The sequence below is a fragment of the Coregonus clupeaformis genome, chromosome 36 (assembly GCF_020615455.1).
Source record: "Coregonus clupeaformis isolate EN_2021a chromosome 36, ASM2061545v1, whole genome shotgun sequence".
Lineage (NCBI taxonomy): Eukaryota > Metazoa > Chordata > Actinopteri > Salmoniformes > Salmonidae > Coregonus > Coregonus clupeaformis.
The window spans coordinates 31,868,118-31,888,576 of NC_059227.1; the positions used below are offsets into that span (position 1 = coordinate 31,868,118).

The window sequence follows — 20,459 nt, forward strand, 5'->3', positions numbered from 1 at the left end:
TTTGAAGACACCTGGTGCCACAAACTAATCAGCTGATTAACTCAAAACACCTGCAAAGGGCTTTAAATGGTCTCTCAGTCCAGTTCTGAAGCCTACACAAACATGGGGAAGACTTCAGATTTGACAGCTGTCCAAAAGGCGACCATCGACACATTGCACAAGGAGGGAAAGACACAAAAGGTTATTGCAGAAGAGGCTGGCTGTTCTCAGAGCTCTGTGTCCAAACACATTAATAGAGAGGCAAAGGGAAGGAAAAACTGTGGTCAGAAAAAGTGTACAAGCGATAGGGATCACCGCGCCCTAGTCAAGATTGTGAAAAAAAACCATTCAAAAATGTGGGGGAGATTCACAAGGAGTGGACAGCTGCTGGAGTCAGGGCTTCAAGATCCACCACCAAGAGACGCTTGAAAGACATAGGTTTCAACTGCCGCATACCTCGTGTCAAGCCACTGTTGACCAAGAAACAGCGCAAAAAGCGTCTCACCTGGGCTAAGGAAAAAAAGAGCTGGACTGCTGCTGAGTGGTCTAAAGTCATGTTTTCTGACGAAAGCAAATTTTGCATTTCCTTTGGAAATCGAGGTCCCAGAGTCTGGAGGAAGACAGGAGAGGCACAGGATCCACGTTGCCTGAAGTCTAGTGTAAAGTTTCCACCATCAGTGATGGTTTGGGGTGCCATGTCATCTGCTGGTGTCGGTCCACTCTGTTTCCTGAGATCCAGGGTCAACGCAGCCGTCTACCAGCAAGTTTTAGAGCACTTCATGCTTCCTGCTGCTGACCTGCTCTATGGAGATGGAGATTTCAGGTTCCAACAGGACTTGGCGCCTGCACACAGCGCAAAAATCTACCCGTGCCTGGTTTTACGGACCATGGTATTTCTGTTCTAAATTGGCCAGCCAACTCCCTGACCTTAGCCCCATAGAAAATCTGTGGGGTATTGTGAAAAGGAAGATGCAGAATGCCAGACCCAACAACGCAGAAGAGTTGAAGGCCACTATCAGAGCAACCTGGGCTCTCATAACACCTGAGCAGTGCCAGAAACTCATCGACTCCATGCCACGCCGCATTAATGCAGTAATTGAGGCAAAAGGAGCTCCAACCAAGTATTGAGTATTGTACATGCTCATATTTTTCATTTTCATACTTTTCAGTTGGCCAACATTTCTAAAAAATCCCTTTTTTGTATTAGCCTTAAGTAATATTCTAATTTTGTGACACACGGAATTTTGGATTTTCATTTGTTGCCACTTCAAATCATCAAAATTAAATGAAATAAACATTTGAATGCATCAGTCTGTGTGCAATGAATAAATATAATGTACAAGTTACACCTTTTGAATGCAATTACTGAAATAAATCAAGTTTTTCAAAATATTCTAATTTACTGACTTTTACCTGTATATCCTGATGCCTTGTCACCTTACCTCTATACATATCTACCTCTATCACTCCAGTATCCCTGCACATTATACATTTGATACTGGAACTGACCCTGTATATAGTATGCTTACCCCTATACATATCTACCTCCATCACTCCAGTATCCCTGCACATTGTAAATATGGTACTGGAACTGACCCTGTATATAGCTTCTTACTTTATCGTGTTCTTCTTATTTTGTTCTACCTTATGTTATTTTTAGTGCTACATTGATGTTGATTAATGCATTGCTGGGTTTGGGGCTTGCAAGAAAGACATTTCACTGTACTTGTGCACCTGACATTAAAACTTGAAACTTGAAAGGCAGATGGACTGAATGCCCATTCTTTGGCTCTTGACCCATTCCCTTGCTCTCATGTCCTGTCTGCTTCAAGTGAAGTAAGGTAAAGACATGCTGCAGTAGTCATGTCCTGTCTGCTTCAAGTGAAGTAAGAGAAAGACTTGCTGTAGTAGTGCAGATGAAATCAGCATCCATTTTCCGCCCGTTTGCCTGGCTCTCATCTATTCTACTCACGTCTCTCATTCACTGTTGTGTGCCTGTGTCTCTATCTGTGTCTCTGTCTGTGTCTGTGTCTTTCTGTGTCTCTGTCTGTGTCTCTGTCTGTGTCTCTGTCTCTGTCTGTGTCTGTGTCTCTGCCTGTGTCTCTGTTGTCTGTGTCTCTGTCTGTGTCTCTGTCTGTATCTCTGTCTCTGTCTGTGTCTCTGACTCTGTCTCTCTCTGACTCTGTCTCTCTCTGTCTGTGTCTCTCTCTGTCTGTGTCTCTGTCTCTCTCTGTCTGTCTCTGTCTGTATCTCTGTCTGTGTCTCTGTCTGCGTCTCTGTCTCTGTCTCTGTCTCTGTCTGTGTCTCTGTCTGTGTCTCTCTCTGTCTGTGTCTCTGTCTGTGTCTCTGTCTGTGTCTCTGTCTGTGTCTCTGTCTGTGTCTCTGTCTCTGTCTCTGTCTGCGTCTCTGTCTGTGTCTCTGTTTCTGTCTGTGTCTCTGTCTGTGTCTCTGTCTGTGTCTCTGTCTCTCTCTGTCTGTGTCTCTGTCTGTGTCTGTCTGTGTCTCTGTCTCTGTCTGTGTCTCTGTCTCTCTCTGTATGTGTCTCTGTCTGTGTCTCTGTCTCTCTCTGTGTCTCTGTCTGTGTCTCTGTCTGTGTCTCTCTCTGTCTGTGTCTCTGTCTGTGTCTCTGTCTCTGTCTCTCTCTGTCTGTGTCTCTGTCTGTGTCTCTGTCTCTGTCTCTCTCTGTCTGTGTCTCTGTCTGTGTATCTGTCTCTCTCTGTCTGTGTCTCTGTCTGTGTCTCTGTCTCTCTCTGTCTGTGTGTCTGTCTGTGTCTCTGTCTGTGTGTCCGTCTGCATCTGTCAAAATGTTTATGAGAGTTTAGGCTGTATAGCTTCCGTCTGCATGTTTGAAGTGAGGTGAAAGAAAGAAATACATGCTTACTTTACACATCTCTCTCCCACAATACATCTCTCCCACACTGTTATGTGTTAGTTTCTGGTTTTGCACTCATCTTTGACTGTAGTGTGTAAGTGTGTGTGTGTGTGTGTGTGTGTGTGCTCACACAGGCTCCCCTTATTCAATATGATTTAAACAGCACTCCGACTCTGAGACTCTTTGTGAATACGAGCCCTGCAGTGCATTGGCCATGGATATCACACAGTGTGTGTCTGTGAATGTGTACTTTCTCTTGAGGAGATGCATTGGACTCATGAAACCCATGTGACTGAGATGTGGTCAATAGAGAGAGGGTCTATCTGTGTACAGAGACAGAAGATGGCATGAATGAAACTTGTGAGTGTTTGGGTGAGGGAGTGAGAGCACTTTATATATCTATGTGAAGAAGTCGTACGTATTTAGACAAATTCACTTATAGAGTATTAAATTAGTCAAATATTTAGTATTTGGTCCCATATTTTCTAGCACACAATGACTACATCAAGCCTGTGATTCTACAAACTCTTTGGATGCATTTGCAGTTTGTTTTGGTTGTATTTTGGGTTATGTTTTACCTAATAGGTTGTTATCAATAATGTTACATTTCATTCCCAGCTGGGTGGGGGCAAGCACATCCTATTCAAATGCATTACAGCGCAGAAACACAGCTGGATTAAACCTCCATCTCTTAACATTGGCCACCATTAATTGGATATTTGTGATATTAAATAAATATGTACTATATCTGATAAAGTATGTGTGATTTAGTTTAATTTTCCATTCTTTATGAGTTCTGCCTGTCAGGCAGCATAATAACCCATTTGCCAATGTAATATCTAGCTAGCTGATCATGTTTGCAAGCTACCGGTAGCCAGAGACATACAGTACCAGTCAAAAGTTTGGACACACCTACTCAAGGTTTTCTCTTTATGTTTACTATAGGGTATGTTTACTATAGGGTATGATCTTTGTGCCTCTGTAACCTTCTCACTCATCATTATTCATGATTAATTCATGATTATCCATAATCATGGTAGCTTTCACATGAATGTAGAAGTGTTCAGAAATATCTTATATTCTTAAAAGTGACTCAAAAATGGCAAAATACGTTATTCACCATTCAGTTCCTATTGGGTAAAACATCATCCGAAACACATCCTAAACAAACTGCAAATGCATCTAACAAGTTTGTAGAGTCACACGCTTGATGTAGTCATTGTGGGACCAAATAATACACTTTTTACTACTTTAATATACTATAAATTAATTTGTCCAAACAGAACCTTACAGATCCCTAGGAGTAGTCTCTAGTTATAGGGCTCTGTGTCCAGATTAGGGTTGCAAAATTCCAGGAACATTCAATAAATTCCCTGGTTTTCTAGAAGTCCTGGTTGGAGGATTCCGGATTTCCTTATTCTTTTCTGATTCGGGGAAACCTCCAACTGGGATTTTGGGAAAACCGGGGAATTTATTGAAAGTTCCCAGAATTTTGCAACCCTAGTCCAGATACAATACACTTACAGTGTCCCAAATGGTACCCTATTCCCTATAGTGCACTACTTTTGAACAGAGCGCTATTGGGGAATAGAGCTCTATAGGCAATAGGATTCCATTTGGGACAGGCCATCAGGATTGATAGCCCCAGGACCTGTAGTGATGGAAGGTCAGTGAGTCCATGCAGACAGCTGCAGTAATGCTGGGAGGCCCGGGCCAAAATGAATACTATCATTTGTTACAGCCATCTCACATCAGATCTTATCTAAAGAACGCATTGTTCAACTGGCTAGTAGTCCACCACACACACAGGATATAGACTGGACCACCGTTTAGTGTGTGTGTGTATGGGGAGGGGGGTGTTGGTTTTGGTTGTGTGCATGTGTGCGCGTGGGTGTGTGTGTGTGGGGGAGGGGGAGGGGGGTTGGGGTAATGTTTCGGTTGTGTGCATGTGTGCCCGTGTGTGAGTGTGTGAGTGTGTGTGTGTGTGTGTGTGTGTGTGTGTGTATGCATGTGTGCCCGTGAGTGTGTGAGTGTGTGTGTGTGTGTGTGTGTGTGTGTGTGTGTGTGTGTGTGTGTGTGTGCGTGCGTGTGTGTGTGTGTATGCGTGTGTGGCCCGAGACTCCCAGCGTTCAATATTTACAAGAGTTTAACCCATGCCGCTTTCAAAAGCCTCCGTCTGCTTGTGTGAGTAACATGGCCACTACCCAAACTATGGGGTTTTCAAAAGAAAACAAGCTCCAACCCCGCCCTGTATAACCCATTTCAATTCACTATAAGTTGGGGTATTGTTTCCCTGTTCCCTTATGTAAAACATAGGGCCTGTTCGAATACTTTAGAAATGCATCATTCCTTCCTAGCTTCCTTGACGTAATCACAGATCTGAATTGGTTTGATTAGTGAAAGTAATTGGGAGGTAACCTTGCTTTCACCTATCCAATCACTTGTAAATGTGTGCTTACTTTAAGGAAACAGCTATGTGGTTATGTAAGGCTAGCGTAGCTAACACATTTTCAGCCAACGTAACTTATTTGAAAAGTCATTACTTTATTACATTGCTCAACATTTCTTAAGATTTGTCCTAATTTGTTAAAGCAATGAATTTGTATCCGCTTTCGTTGGACTTCGGCTGCATATTTTCCGCCATTTTCTTTAAATCTGATAATGTTGTGAAGCCACGCCCATTTTCTGAAGAATTGTATTGTGGGCCCTAAAGGTACGGAAATAGTGTCCACTGCTTGTATACTTCGTATTTTGGTGAATGTAGTACGACATCCGGGAACTTTTGGCATACTAACTATATCCATACTATGACCAATAAGCATACTACATACTCAATTTAAGTCACAAATAGTACAGTTAGTGCGGTTAGTATGAGTATTCGAACACAGCTCAGGAGTTGAGGACCATTGATAGGGCATGTAGTAGGGGTGTTGGGATTGAGGGGAGGGGAGGGGAGGGGTGGGGGTTTTCTTGGTGCCATAACTCCTAGCAGTGATACAGATGTAGGATCTTAAACTGAGCCAGTTTTCTACAGCAGGAAAATAATCCTGCAGCAACAGGAAATGTGAATTATTATGTGGATTATCATTAAGGGATTTTTTTAGGGATTGGTGGTAAGGGAAAATCAAGTCTGACATTTCTAAGGGGAAATCACAAACTTCAGAAGCCATTTTAAACCTCAAATACACTATAAGTTTAAAATGTCCTGCATTGCAGGAAAGTTCTCCTGCAACAGGGTGATCAAATTAAGATCCTACATCTGTATCCAAGCGACCGGGAGACCGGGAGACCCATGGGGCGGCGCACAATTGGCCCAGCGTTGTCCAGGGTAGGGGAGGGAATGGCCGGCAGGGATGTAGCTTAGTTGGTAGAGCATGGCGTTTGCAACGCCAGGGTTGTGGGTTTGATTCCCACGGGGGGCCAGTATAAAAAAATAAAAAAATAATGTATGCACTCACTAACTGTAAGTTGCTCTGGATAAGAGCGTCTGCTAAATGACTAAAATGTAAATATTGCCGTCATGAACACAGGACCAGTGGCACTCAGGGTGGGGTAGGGTTCACTGACCCGGATGCCCATGTAGGGAGAATCACTTTACCCAGGCCAGGGCTGGGAGGAGTCAGTGGATACAATTTTACATACAGTACACTAGTTACCAAGTATTCACAAGTGACACGCCCAGTGAAACTGCCTTCAATTTTATCATTTTTTGTGGTTAAAAACATACCAGATTTACCCAGAATCAGTCATGCAAAGATGTTGAATTTGGCCATCAGTGCAGGTCCCTCAAAAATGATGACCTCCACTATCAGTAGTTATTTACCTACAGTAAATGTTTGTAACCAGACTCAAAGGTTGTTGATATCTCTGATTGGTTAGACGACCGTAGCAGATGAAACCTAATGGACTGCAGGGCTTGCAGGACTTTCTAAGCTTCCGTTGATGGGGATTGGGGCTCTGGTCTTTGACGGTGGGAAATTCAATTTCCTCCCCCATGCCTCCCCCTTTGCCTCCCCGGCAGGTGCTGTTTGGATAGCTTGGCCTGGGCTTGGACGGGGTGTGTGACACATCAGATTACCACTCAATAAGAGAGGCTGCCTGAGAACTTCAGAGAGCCTGATCGGCCGCATGCCATGACTCAACACAGGAAGAATATACAAAAGTATGTGGACACCCCATCAAATTAGTGGATTCGGCTATTTCAACCACACCCGTTGCTGACAGGTGTATAAAATCGGGCACACAGCCATGCAATCTCCATAGACAAACATTGGCTGTAGAATGGCCTTACTGAAGAGCTCAGTGACTTTCAACGTGGCACCATCACAGGATGCCACCTTTCCAACAAGTCAGTTCGTAAAATTTCTGTCCTGCTAGAGCTGCCCTGGTCAACTGTAAGTGCTGTTATTGTGAAGTGGAAACGTCTAGGAGCAACAACGGCTCAGCCGCGAAGTGGTAGGCCACACAAGTCTGTCCTAGGTTGCAACACTCACTACCGAGTTCCAAACTGCCTCTGGAAGCAACGTCAGCACAATAACTGTTTGTCGGGAGCTTCATGAAATGGGTTTCCATGGCCGAGCAGCCGCTCACAAGCCTAAGATCACCAAGCGCAATGCCAAGTGTCGGCTTGAGTGGTTTAAAGCTATCCTCCGTTAGACTCTGGAGCAGTGGAAACGCGTTCTCTGGAGTGATGAATCATGCTTCACCATCTGGCAGTCCGACAGACAAATCTGGGTTTGGCAGATGCCAGGAGAACACTACCTGCCCTAATGCATAGTGACAACTGGTGGAGGAGGAATAATGGTCTTGGGCTGTTTTTCATGGTTTGGGCTAGGCCCCTTAGTTCCATTGAAGAAAAATCTTAATGCTACAGCATACAATGATATTTTTGACGATTCTGTGCTTCCAACTTTGTTGCAACCATTTGGGGAAGGCCATTTCCTGTTTCAGCATAACAATGCCCCCATGCGGAAAACGAGGTCCATATAGAAATGGTTTGTCGAGATCGGTGTGGAAGAACTTGACTGGCCTGTACAGAATCCTGACCTCAACCCCATCAAACACCTTTGGGATGAATTGGAACGCCAACTGCGAGCCAGGACTAATCGCCCAACATCAGTGCCCAAACTAATGCTCTTGTGGCTGAATGGAAGCAAGTCACTGCAGCAATGTTCCAACATCTAGTGGAAAGCCTTCCCAGAAGACTTGAGGATGTTATAGCAGCAAAGGGGGGATCAACTCCATGTTAATGCCCATTATTTTGGAGTGAGATGTTCGACGAGCAGGTGTCCACATACTTTTGGTCATGTAGTGTAGCTGTGCAACGATCTGTCAGTCAGTTAGTCAGTTCCTTCATTTCCATTTCAATTGAAATTTCAATCAGTCTGTCATTTCTTTCATTTCCATATTAGTTAAAATGTCATTCAGTCATTCATTCAGTCAGTCAATCAGTCAGTCAGTCAGTCTGGACTCTTTTGTAGTTCCAAAGAGTTTGGATCTAGGCGGCTGTCTTTTATTCAGAAATATGTCGATCTTGTAAGGGAAATGCAAATAAAAATAGGATATTGATGAAACATAATCAATATTTATGTCAACTATGCATTAATTGAATCTTAGCATAATGTATGTGTACGTGTAACTTCAACGTTCATGTAAACATATGAGATGCGTATGGGATTGATGCCAAAATTCTATTTGAAAGTGCAAGTCTTAAATTAGTTATCTATGGACTGCATCCATTTGCAGCTGTTGTTACTTCTTATGTAAGAGCTGTTGGACTTGCGACAGTGACACAAATAGAGAATGAAAGAGAGAAAGAGAGAGAGATGCGGGATAGAGAGAGAGAGAGCGAGAGAGAGATTTTGACCACCTCCTACTGAATACACATTAACTCAGCGTTTCCCAAACTCGGTCCTCGGGACCCCAAGTGGTGCACGTTTTGTTTTTTGCCGTAACTCTACACAGCTGATTCATATTATCAAAGCTTTATGGCCCTTTAATGTGGCCCTCATTAGAACAGAGCCATCTCCCAGTCACCTATCCGTAAAATAGAGGAATTCCTTTTAAAGCCTCATCCAATTTTACTGGACCGCTGACCACTTCATCACCCACAGATGTTTGCTTGAGTAATTGGAGATGGAAGGGAATTCGTTTTGGGGGCTGTAAAGAGACATTTACATTTTAGTCATTTAGCAGACGCTCTTATCCAGAGCAACTTACAGTTAGTGAATACATATATTTTTTTTATACTGGCCCCCCGTGGGAATCGAACCCACAACCCTGGCGTTGCAAACGCCATGCTCTATCAACTGAGCTACATCCCTGCCGGCCATTCCCTCCCCTACCCTGGACGACGCTGGGCCAATTGTGCGCCGCCCATGAGTCTCCCGGTCGCAGCAGAGCCTGGATTCGAACCAGGATCTCTAGTGGCACAGTTAGCACTGCGATGCAGTGCCTTAGACCACTGCGCCACTGAGACCCCTGGTGGCATGTCATGTGGGGTATGTATGGGTGTATGAGCTGAATGTTATTTCATTATGTAGACAATCTGAAATTTTTGTCACAATTATATTTCTCATAAAAACTAGAAGAGAAGCAGTTAATCTCACATCCTCCCTCAACCAGGAAAGACTGGCATGCGTTTTGTTGACGTTAGTTCTGTATGTGCAGTTAAGGGCAAGGCGTGCTGCTCTGTTTTGAGCCAGCTGCAGATTTGCTAGGTCTTTCTTTGCTTTACTTTACCATATTATGGGACAGTAATCAAGGTGGGACAAGCCCAGAACCTGAACAACTAGTACAGTTGATTTTTGAGTAAAAAAACTCAGAACATATTTTTATAACAGACATACCCCTCCCCATCTTCACAACAACTTTGTCATATAACTTGACCATGATAATTGACCATCCAATGTAATACCTAGGAGTTTATCTTCCTCAACTTGCTTAATGGTCACACCCTTTATGTACAACTCCAGTTGAGGTTTAGGTCTTAGAAAATGTTTTGAACCAAATACAATGCTTTTAGTTTGAGATGTATTTAGGACCAGTTTATTATTAATCACCCATTCTGATAAATAACTCCTTATTTAGAATTTCAGTGAGCTCACTGTCTTTGGGTGCTGACATGTAGAGTGTGGAATCATCTGCATACATAGTCATTCTAGCTTTGTGTAAGACCAGTGGCGAATCATTTGTAAAAATAGAGAAGAGTAACGGCCCAAGGCAACTGCCCTGAGGGACATCGCACTGAATACTCTCTGTGTTCTATTGGATAATGTGATGGCAGGTGATGTAAAGCCATAGTAAGTGAGTTTCTTCAATAAAAATGTATGATTAATAACATCAAAGACTGCATTGAAATCTAACAATACAGCTCCAACTACCATCTTATTATCCATTTATTTTAACCAATCATCTGTCATCTGAGTCAGTGAAGTACCAGTTGAATGACCTTCTCTATATGCATGCTGAAAGTCAGTAGTTAATTTGTTCTCTGAAAAATAGCATTGTATTTGGTCAAACACAATCCTCTCCAGTTTACTAAGAACAGGCTGGTAGAGCCAGTAAACGGTTCTTTACTATTTTTAAGCAGTGGAATTACTTTATCTTCCTTCCACACCTGTGGACACACACACTCCTTCAGGCTTTGGTTAAAGATATAGCAAATAGGGGTGGCAATACAGTCTGCTACCATTCTCAATAGTTTCCCATCAAGGTTGTCTATACCTGGTGGCTTATCATTATTTATGGCTAACAATAGTTTTTACACCTCTCCCACACTAACTTTCATTATTAGATATTTTATAACAAAATATGATGGTTCAATGTTGTAATTTACTTCTGAGTTTATCCACTTTGAAATAGTCATTGAAATGATTGGCAACATCGAAAGGTTTTGTTATAAATGACCAATGAACTTCAATGAACGATGGAAATGAATTGGGTTTTCTGCCCATGATATAATTGAAGGTACTCCAAAGTCTTTTGATATTGTGTTTTATGTAATTTATCATTGTTTGGTAATATAATTTCAGTGTTGGTGAAGATATGATCAATACAAGTGGATGTCACAGATCCAACACTATTGGTATTCACTCTAGTTGGTTGAGTGATAACCTGGGTCATATTACAGGCATTAGTCACAGTTAGAAGCTTCCTCTTGAGAGGGCAGATATTTGCTAACCAGTCAATGTTCAGGTCACCCAGAAAATAGATCTCTCTGTTAACATAACACATACTATCAAGCATTGCACACATATAATCCAATTACTGACTGTTAGCACTTGGTGGCATATAGCAGCACCCCAAGAGAAGAGGCTTTAGATGAGGCAGGTGAACTTGCAAAAACAACATTTCAACAATATTTGACATGAGATCCTCTGTAAGCGTTACAAAAATATATATCTGAACATACACAGCAACACCTCCCCCTTATTTCTATGGTGTGTGTGTGTGTCTGTGTGTGAGCGTGCGTGTGTGTGAGTGTGTGTGCACGTGCGTGTGTGTGTGTGTGTGTGTACAGTATGTGTGATGATGGGCTGAAGCTACTTACCCGGAAGCTTGGCTCTATCACTCCTCCCAGGCTTTTGGGAGGGAGGGTGGACAATGAGCTTATCGCAGCGGATATAAGCAATGTTCCCATGCTCTCTGGCAGCTTTAGCTGGGGTAAGTTCTTTCCGCCTCTGGAGCATAGCTTCAGAGAAGTCCTCATTAAGGGAGATGTTGGTTCCTCTAAAGTTCTTGGCTCTCTCCAGAACAGCCATCTTGTCCTTAAACCTCAGGAACATGACCAGTATCGGCCTGGTTCTGTCACCTGGGCTGGTACATTTTTTGCAGACCTGTAGGCTCCACCTCAATCTTCCTATGATCCCTCTGCAGCTTTTCAGTGATCATTTTTCTTACTTTCTCCTCAGACTCGGCCCAGTTCTCTTGTGAAGACTGGAATGCCATCCACAATGCTATTCCTCATGGATTGTCCCTCTAGATGGTCTGTTTGCCCAGTCATTGTTAATAATGATTCACAGACAGTGCTGATGTCAGCTCGAGAGGACTTAAAGTTTGTTGTGATCTTGCTGCAAGTCTCTTTCAGGACATCCACCTCTCCCTGGGAGAACTGCAAACTGTTCTGAAGGTCCTGGACCTCTCTGATCAGATTGTCCATTCTTTTGATAGTTGTGTCCATCAGTATTTGGACAAAGCTCTTGAAGCTATTTTCCTGTTGTTGTGAGAACTGCTTGTAGAACCCTTTTTGTTCGTTTGAAAGATCCTTCACCTGTGATAGAGAATTACTGTCCTCTCCATTACTTTCACCTTTGGCTTTGGATGCCATGGTAGCAACATAGGCTAACGCTGGTACTCCATGCAGTTCCAGACAAGGCAGATCGCAGGGCAGATTTAAACAGCCACAAACAGCAGGGATTTAGACAGCCACAAACCCGGGACAATACGCAGTCCCAGCCACAAGGGCTAACCGCATCGCGGGCTGTGTTCAAGCTGTCAAGGAAGCCTTGCTAGCTTGATAACTAGTTAGCAGCTAGGCTAGCTGCTACGCCAAGCAGCTCTTCAAACTTTTGGTTGGCAGGATCTCTGGACAGATATAGAAGTCCCACCAACTGAGGATAACCGCGTCACGAAACCAAATTGAAAACGTACTGTTGCTAGTAACCAAACTTTATAACCTTCCAATAAAGATGCCATGTAGAACCCTACCCATCCACAAAGAAGAAAACAGAGAAGAGTCTACATGTTGTTTATATACTGTTATCACTCAGTGTGAGAGAGCGGGACTTAACCATTCGGAATGAATGCTTCAAGGTAATGTTTTAACATTATCCAAAACCTTAACCCTTAACTCTGAAATTTGACGTTTGGAGCAACTTCGAAATTTGTGGATAAACGTCAGAATCTAAAGTCAAATTGGTAAAACCGTGAGATCTTGTTGGTCGTGAGGGAAACCTCAGCAGAGCTGTTAGCTCTGTTTATGTTGGAGTGTTTGGATCTAACCACTTGTCCCCCACACTTCACTGGCTTCCTTAATGTGAGGGATAACCGCCCCCCCCTTCACTGGCTTCCTGAATGGGAAGGATAACACCCCCCCCACCCCCCCTTCACTGGCTTCCTGAATCGGAGTGATGACCCCCCCTTCACTGGCTTCCTGAATGGGAGGGATGACCCCCCAGAGTGATCCTCAAGTGTATAGTTTATTGGACAATAGTTTGAGGTTGATAAGACGTTTGGTTGAGGTTGTTAAGATATTAGTTTAAGGGGGCTTTCACACCAAATTGGTTTGGAGCTGTTTTTCCGAACTCTTGCGTTTTCCCCCTTAGTTCGGTTTGTTTGGACTGGTGTGAACACTCTGTCAGGAGTGCACTAAACAACAACACACTGTGGTTCGCTCAAAAAGGATGGTCTCTGGGTTCGCTGCAGGTGAGAACGCAGTCCGGACCAAACACAGGAAAGTAACCAGAGGCGCGCAGTATTATTGGTTGTTTGACTACGAGCATTTGATGAAATGCATGCAGTAGCCTTCCATAACATGATATCTCTGAAACATTTTGTGAGTAGCAGTGCATTTATGAGGCATCTGATGCAGATCAGGGTAGAGGGGGCTATAACCTACCGGGGATATAGGCTACTGAATCTAGCCTATTCAGGTAGCAGTCAGAGCAGCTATTGCTTTCTCTCGCATGTTGTTGGAAGATCAAAGCGAAGGTAACATGAAGTTTGGGACACACAAGTTATTCGTCTTGACAATCATAGATGGATTTAACAGGAGAGGTTTTCTCCAATAAACAAATGACTTGTATGAGCACATGGTTTGTCTAGGCATTTTAGTTTGTTTGACATCTGGAAATGAGAAACCAACCGGACCAGCAAAAAATAATACAACGTAACAAATAATCAAACTGTGATTCGAACTATAGCTCAGAACTATGTGTGAAAACGCCCTAAGTGCACTGGCCTCACTCAGGTCATTCACAGTCCTAATCAACTTCTCACCTTTTCTTCTCTCTTCAGTATCACATGTAAAACACACGTCAGCTAGGATCTATCTGGGGTTGATATTCTGTGTTATTTTTTCCCATGGTGAGTGTGTATGTGCATGTTTGTGCGTATGTGTGTGTGTCCGTGTGTGTGTATGTGTATGTGTGTGTGTGTGTGCATGCATGTGTGTGTGTGTCCGTGTGTGTGTGTGGAGATGTATGTTGATATCCATTAGGTACAAATTAATGTGTATGTGTGTGTGTGTGTGTGTGTGTGTGTGTTGAAGCTCGCATCTACTACAAAACCATGGTGCTTGCCTACGGAGCTGTGAGGGGAACGGCACCTCCTTACCTTCAGGCTCTGATCAGACCCTACACCCAAACGAGGGCACTACGTTCATCCACCTCTGGCCTGTTAGCCCCCCTACCTCTACGGAAGCACAATTCCCGCTCAGCCCAGTCAAAGCTATTCGCTGCTCTGGCACCCCAACGGTGGAACAAGCTCCCCCACGACGCCAGGACAGCGGAGTCACTGACCACCTTCCAGAGACACTTGAAACCCTACCTCTTTAAGGAATACCTGGAATAGTGTAACAGTAATCCTTCTACCCCCCCACAAGAGTGGTTGTCCCACTGGCTATCCTAAGTTGAATGCACCAATTTATAAGTCGCTCTGGATACGAGCATCTGCAAAATGACTTAAATGTAAAATGTGTGTGTATTGTGTGGGTTCTCTGCTTTAGCTATACCTTTGATCCACTCTCCTATTTGGACACACATCTCCATCCCCCCTCTTTCTAAATGGAGCTGAATCTCTTTCTCCTGAGACTTCCCCTCCACCTTAGTGGCTCGCCAGGCAACAGCACAGGTCAGGGGGTCAGAGGTGAGGGGTTACGCGCCGAGCACTGTAACGATGTCCAGGCTTAGAACCACAAGTGACCAGTGCTATGTACTGTAGGTTTTTGTGTGAGAGAGAGAAATATAGTGTGTGTGTGTATGTGTGTGTGTGTGTGTAGCGGTATTTAACCAGTTGAAAGGAAACTGTCCATCAATGGAATATCTGAAAACTATTTGACTACATTAGGTGTTTAAAGCGTCACCACTGATTTCCCCATTGGCCTCTCATCAATACACCGCCAGTCTTCTGACTACTGATGGGTGATGCACAGAAGGCCCCTCTTTACCATTTCATTCATTTATGCATTCATTTAATCTGCTCCCTTGTTCATTAACACATTTGTTTATTCATTTATACATTTAGTATTGACTTCATTTTGATACAGCTGTCCTCCAGTTTTTCAAACAGAATATTTGTGGAGCGTGTTGTGTGTGTGTGTGTGTGTGTGTGTGTGTGTGCGTGCGTGCGTGTGTATGTGTGTGTGTGTTTTAATGTTTTATTGTCACATACACCAAATAAGCACAGTGAAATGTGTTGTTCTACAGGGTCAGCCATAGTAGTACAGTCTGTGTGTGTGTGTGTTTGTGTGTATGTGTGTGTGTACATGCCCATCTGTGTGCACGCGCCTGTGTGTCTGTGTGTATGTGTGTGTGTATTTGGAGAAGCATTGGAATGCACTAAGAGTAGTGAGTTTTAACAGGCCCTTGTAACTCTAATCCATTCCCACTCTGTAATTTACTCTGCTGTCGATGGGCAAATAACAGATAATCACATGATTGATAACCAAGTCATTCCACCTAGTTACTTCCATAGAAATATAATCTCATTTTAGTTCTGTTGTCACTTCAGTGTTATCTACAATGTGATGTGGGTGTGGCAGGGCTTGCAAACTATCATGGATTACAAAGTGCAACCCAGCCGCGAGCCTACCAGATGAGCTAAATGTCTTCTATGCTCGCTTCGAGGCAAGCAACACTAAACCATGCATGAGAGCACAGGTTGTTCCGGACGACTGTGAATAAGACCTTTAAACAGGTTAACATTCACAAGGCCTCAGGGCCAGACGGATTACCAGGATACATACTCAGAGCATGGTCTGATCAGCTGGCAAGTGTCTTCACTGACATTTTCAACATCTCCCTGACCCAGTTTGTAATACCAAGCAGACCACCATAGTCCCTGTGCCCAAGAACGCTTTAAAAGGCTGGGACTGATCACCTCCTTCCTCACGGGCCACCCACAGGTGGTGAGGGTAGGCAACAACTCATCCGCCACGCTGACCCTCAATACAGGAGACCCCCAGGGGTGCGTGCTTGGTCCCTCCTGTACTCCCTGTTCACCCACGACTGCGTGGCCGCGCAGGACTCCAACACCATCATTAAGTTTGCCGACGACACGACGGTGGTAGGCCTGATCACCAACGACGATGAGACAGCCTATAGGGAGGAGGTCAGAGACCTGACAGTGTGATGCCAGGACAACAACAACATCTCCCTCAACATCAGCAAGACAAAGGAGCTGATCGTGGACTACAGGAAATGGAGGGCCTCTGTGTCCACATCACTAAGGATCTATCATGGTCCACACATACACCAACACAGTCATGAAGAGGGCACGACAGCACCTCTTCCCCCTCAGGAGGATGAAAATATTTGGTATGGGCTCTCAGGTCCTCAAAAAGTTATACAGCTGCACCACTGAAAGCATCTTCACTGGCTGCATCACGGCTTGGTTTGGCAACTGCTTGGTATCCATTCAACCTCAAGGCGCTACAGAAGGTAGTGCGTATGGCCCAGTACATCATTGGGGCCGAGCTCCCTACCATCCAGGACCTCTATTCCAGGCAGTGTCAAAGGAAGGCCCTACAAATTGTCAAAGACTCCAGCCACCCAAGTCATTCGCCTCTACCGAGTCCATAGGGGAGTTGCAGCGATGGGACAAGACTGTAACTACCAATTGGATACCACGAAAAAGGGGTGAAATAATTTTTACAGAACTACAGTACCTCATAAGTTGATAGAAAACCTATTTGTCTAGTATTGGTTGTTTATAGGCGTCCTGTAGCTCAGTTGGTAGAGCATGGCGCTTGCAACGCCAGGGTTGTGGGTTCGATTCCCTTGGGGGGCCAGTATGAAAAATGTATGCACTCACTAACTGTAAGTCGCTCTGGATAAGAGCGTCTGCTAAATGACTGAAATGTAAATGTAAATGTATAGACTGCTCTATCTGCTACCGCACGGGAAGCGGTACCAATGCACCAAGTCTGGAACCAAAAGGACCCTGAACAGCTTCTACCACCCAAGCCATAAAACTGCTAAATAGTTAGTTAAATAGCTACCCGGACTCTCTTTTTGCGCTAACTTTTTTGACTCATCACATACGCTGCTACTACTGTTAACTATCTGTCACTTTATTCCTAGTTATATGTACATATTTACCTCAATTACATTTACATTTTAGTCATTTAGCAGACGCTCTTATCCAGAGCGACTTACAGTTAGTGAGTGCATACATTATTTTTTTATTTTTCATACTGGCCCCCCGTGGGAATCGAACCCACAACCCTAGCGTTGCAAACGCCATGCTCTACCAACCGAGCTACATCCCTGCCGGCCATTCCCTCCCCTACCCTGGATGACGCTGGGCAAATTGTGCGCCGCCCCATGGGTCTCACGGTCGCGGCCGGCTATGACAGAGCCTGGATAACCTCGTACCCCTGCACATCGACTCGGTACTGGTACCCCGTGTTTATAGCCAAGTTATCATTACTCATTGTGTATTTATTATTACTTTTATTATTATGTGTTTTACTTTTCTATGATTTCTCTATTTTCTTTCTCTCTGCATTGTTAGGAAGGGCCCATAAGTAATCATTTCCCTGTTAGTCTACACCTGTTGTTTACGAAGCATGTGACAAATAAAAACTGATTTGATTTGATTTGGTATACAGACTAGTGATGTAGGGGTGGACTCATAGTCCTTGCGGAACTGCGTGCCGGGCGGGTTTAGGGTCGTGAAATATTGTGTTGATGAAGGGCGGGTGGGTGGGTGGCAGTCGGGTTGAATAAATAGAAAAATATACATGAAACATTTAGGTTTTTCTTTCGTTATATTTAGGCATTAGCGCTTAAACCTAAGCTTTAGGGTCTAACGTTACACACGCCAAATAGCCTACACGCCAATCGCCAAATGCTTTTGGGAACGGGCAGAAAAAGGTAATGTCGATCCACTGAGGCAAAAAGGACAATGTCTGAGTTTAATTCAATAAGTGAAAAGCTGCTAAATGGAGAGCTGAAAATAAAGAGAAAGGAGGGCCAGAAAAGTCATGTTTGGGAAAGATTTGGTGAAGTGGTAAAAGAGGATGATAGCAGTACCTATGTTATGTGACTTCAAATAGGTCTATGGCAAGTCAAGTGAACTGTAGCCTACTGTTCACATGGGTTAAATGGAAACAGAAATCTGGACACTGACTGTAGGTCTATAACCTCTTACAGTCTTAATATTAACAAATGTACATTTTGACTCAGGAACAGGAGTGGAGAAACATGATTTATTTCTTTCAGCATCTTGAGAGAATACGAATGTGCAGTTAGGGACCGTCTATAAAGGTGTTATATTTATCAGCATCATAAAATCTGATAGTATTTCATAATTATTACTAAAAGTAAGTTAGATGTGGAGAACATTGAACACCCACAAAATATTTTATCCTTTCAAAGGATATATGTTTTTGATAGCGAAATACAACAATGTGGATTGGTCAAGTTGAACAATTTGGCTACTTCAGACAAAAAATGACATTTCAAATGTATATACCATTAGACAATGCTTTTGATCCATTTTGATGTGATTTTAATATAGTTTCACAATTGTCTTACCACAAATTGAACCCCAATGTTGTTCTGTTGATGATGAGAGGTGATGGGAGGTGAGCTGATGGTCTTGTACTCGGTCACTCCATCTTGGGTAGCGGGAACAACACTCCTTTTCCTCCTGTTGTTACATTGTTTGAGCGTACCGCAGGTGCTCCTCTCGCAGAGACGGGCGAAGCAGTGAAGGAGTAGGTGGACATGTTCTCATTCGCTTCGTGAAGTGAAATACTGGGAATGAGAAAAGGGCGTGCTGGCTCTCTCCGTTCTGGTGCAAGGTAGTCATCTGGTCCAATGAGCAAGGGACAAAGAGGTTGAAGAACGTGGAGTCGGTGGGTAGGGGAGAGATTGTTTGGTAGCATCGGTCCAGGAGCACATGGTACTGGGAGGTCAGGTTGGTGGCCTTGACTTGAGCTTAGACTTGGGTCCTCAGCTTGACACCCACTTTCGGAAAGACCATGGGCGAAGTGTAGTTGGTGTTGTTAAAGAGCTCCAGGCTCAAAGTGCTGACAAAACTTCCATTGTTGTCCTTGACTGAGATGGAGGATGCCAACACATCAATCTGGGTGTTGTTGGTCAGGTACTCTAGGGGATAGGCACAAGAGTAGAGGTACTTCAGCTCAGAACTGTAGGTAACTGTCCTCGTGGTGGTGTCCGACGATATGACCACGTCACTAATGTTCACCGTCTGGATGTTGGAGAAGTCTGAGAAGACCCCTGTGCCTGGAGTGCTGGTTGTTTTGACGATGCTGCCAAAAGCATTGGTCTCGTTGACGGGGAAGTTGAACCTCAAGACACGTGTAGTCACACTTTCAGCCAGGGTTCCCTTGCAGGCTGGGTTGTTCACCATTTCGTTGAGGATGAGCAGGGACTCGTTGTAGCCAGAGTAAATGACAGGGTAGATGAGGATCGACAGGCCAATAGACTTGGTACCACATGTTACTGAGATGTCAGTGTACTCTGGGGCTCTAAGGTGAAAACTACAATCATCTAATGATAACTGTCGTATCGAGTAAATGTTGCTAGTCATTGCTGATAAACAAAGGAGTCCGCTCATACTGAACCTTGATCATACGTTTATTCATATCACAAGCTTTCAGCATGAGTTACAGGTGACATGCCCACCCGGAGAGCGACGCCTCAGATTGCAATGGTCGCTCTGCCCTCTCCTTCGTTTTTCCCCCAGTATATATAATCTCCCCAAGATGTGGGTGGCTCCCTCTACTGTCCAATCCCCTGTCTACAACACACTTCCTGTCTGTTGTATGTGGCGTTACACTAAAACATTCCCTCTTGATACTAAAATCAACATTCTTTCAGTTCCACTTAAAAACCATTAACAAAGACATAATCCTAATACACTACATAACTCTGTCTCCTGCTGTTTTGATTCTGTTGGGAGGTATGGTGGTACTTTTATAGCTAAGGCTCCTAGGCAATGACGTTTTACACATGAAAATAATACTATTGTGATTAGGCTGCTACGGATAATACCTTAGTTGTCCTATACAAAGAGACCATATCCATATTTAGGTAGAGGTGTATGTAGTAGTGGCATCTCTAGATGAAACCCTAACTATGACACCCTACAGATAACACCCTAAAGATAACACCCTAAAGATAACACCCTAAAGATAACACCCTAAAGATAACACCCTAAAGATAACACCCTAAAGATAACACCCTAAAGATAACACCCTACAGATAACACCCTACAGATAACACCCTACAGATAACACCCTAAAGATAACACCCTAAAGATAACATCCTAAAGATGACACCCTAAAGATAACACCCTACAGATAACACCCTACAGATAACACCCTAAAGATAACACCCTAAAGATAACACCCTAAAGA

General features: G+C 43.8%; 1 pseudogene; it reads right to left on the bottom strand.

Annotated features, from left to right (window-relative positions):
• Positions 1–18,594: 18,594 nt before the first annotated feature.
• LOC121552526 lies at positions 18,595–19,630 on the bottom strand (annotated as a pseudogene).
• Between the last annotated feature and the right edge of the window lie 829 nt (positions 19,631–20,459).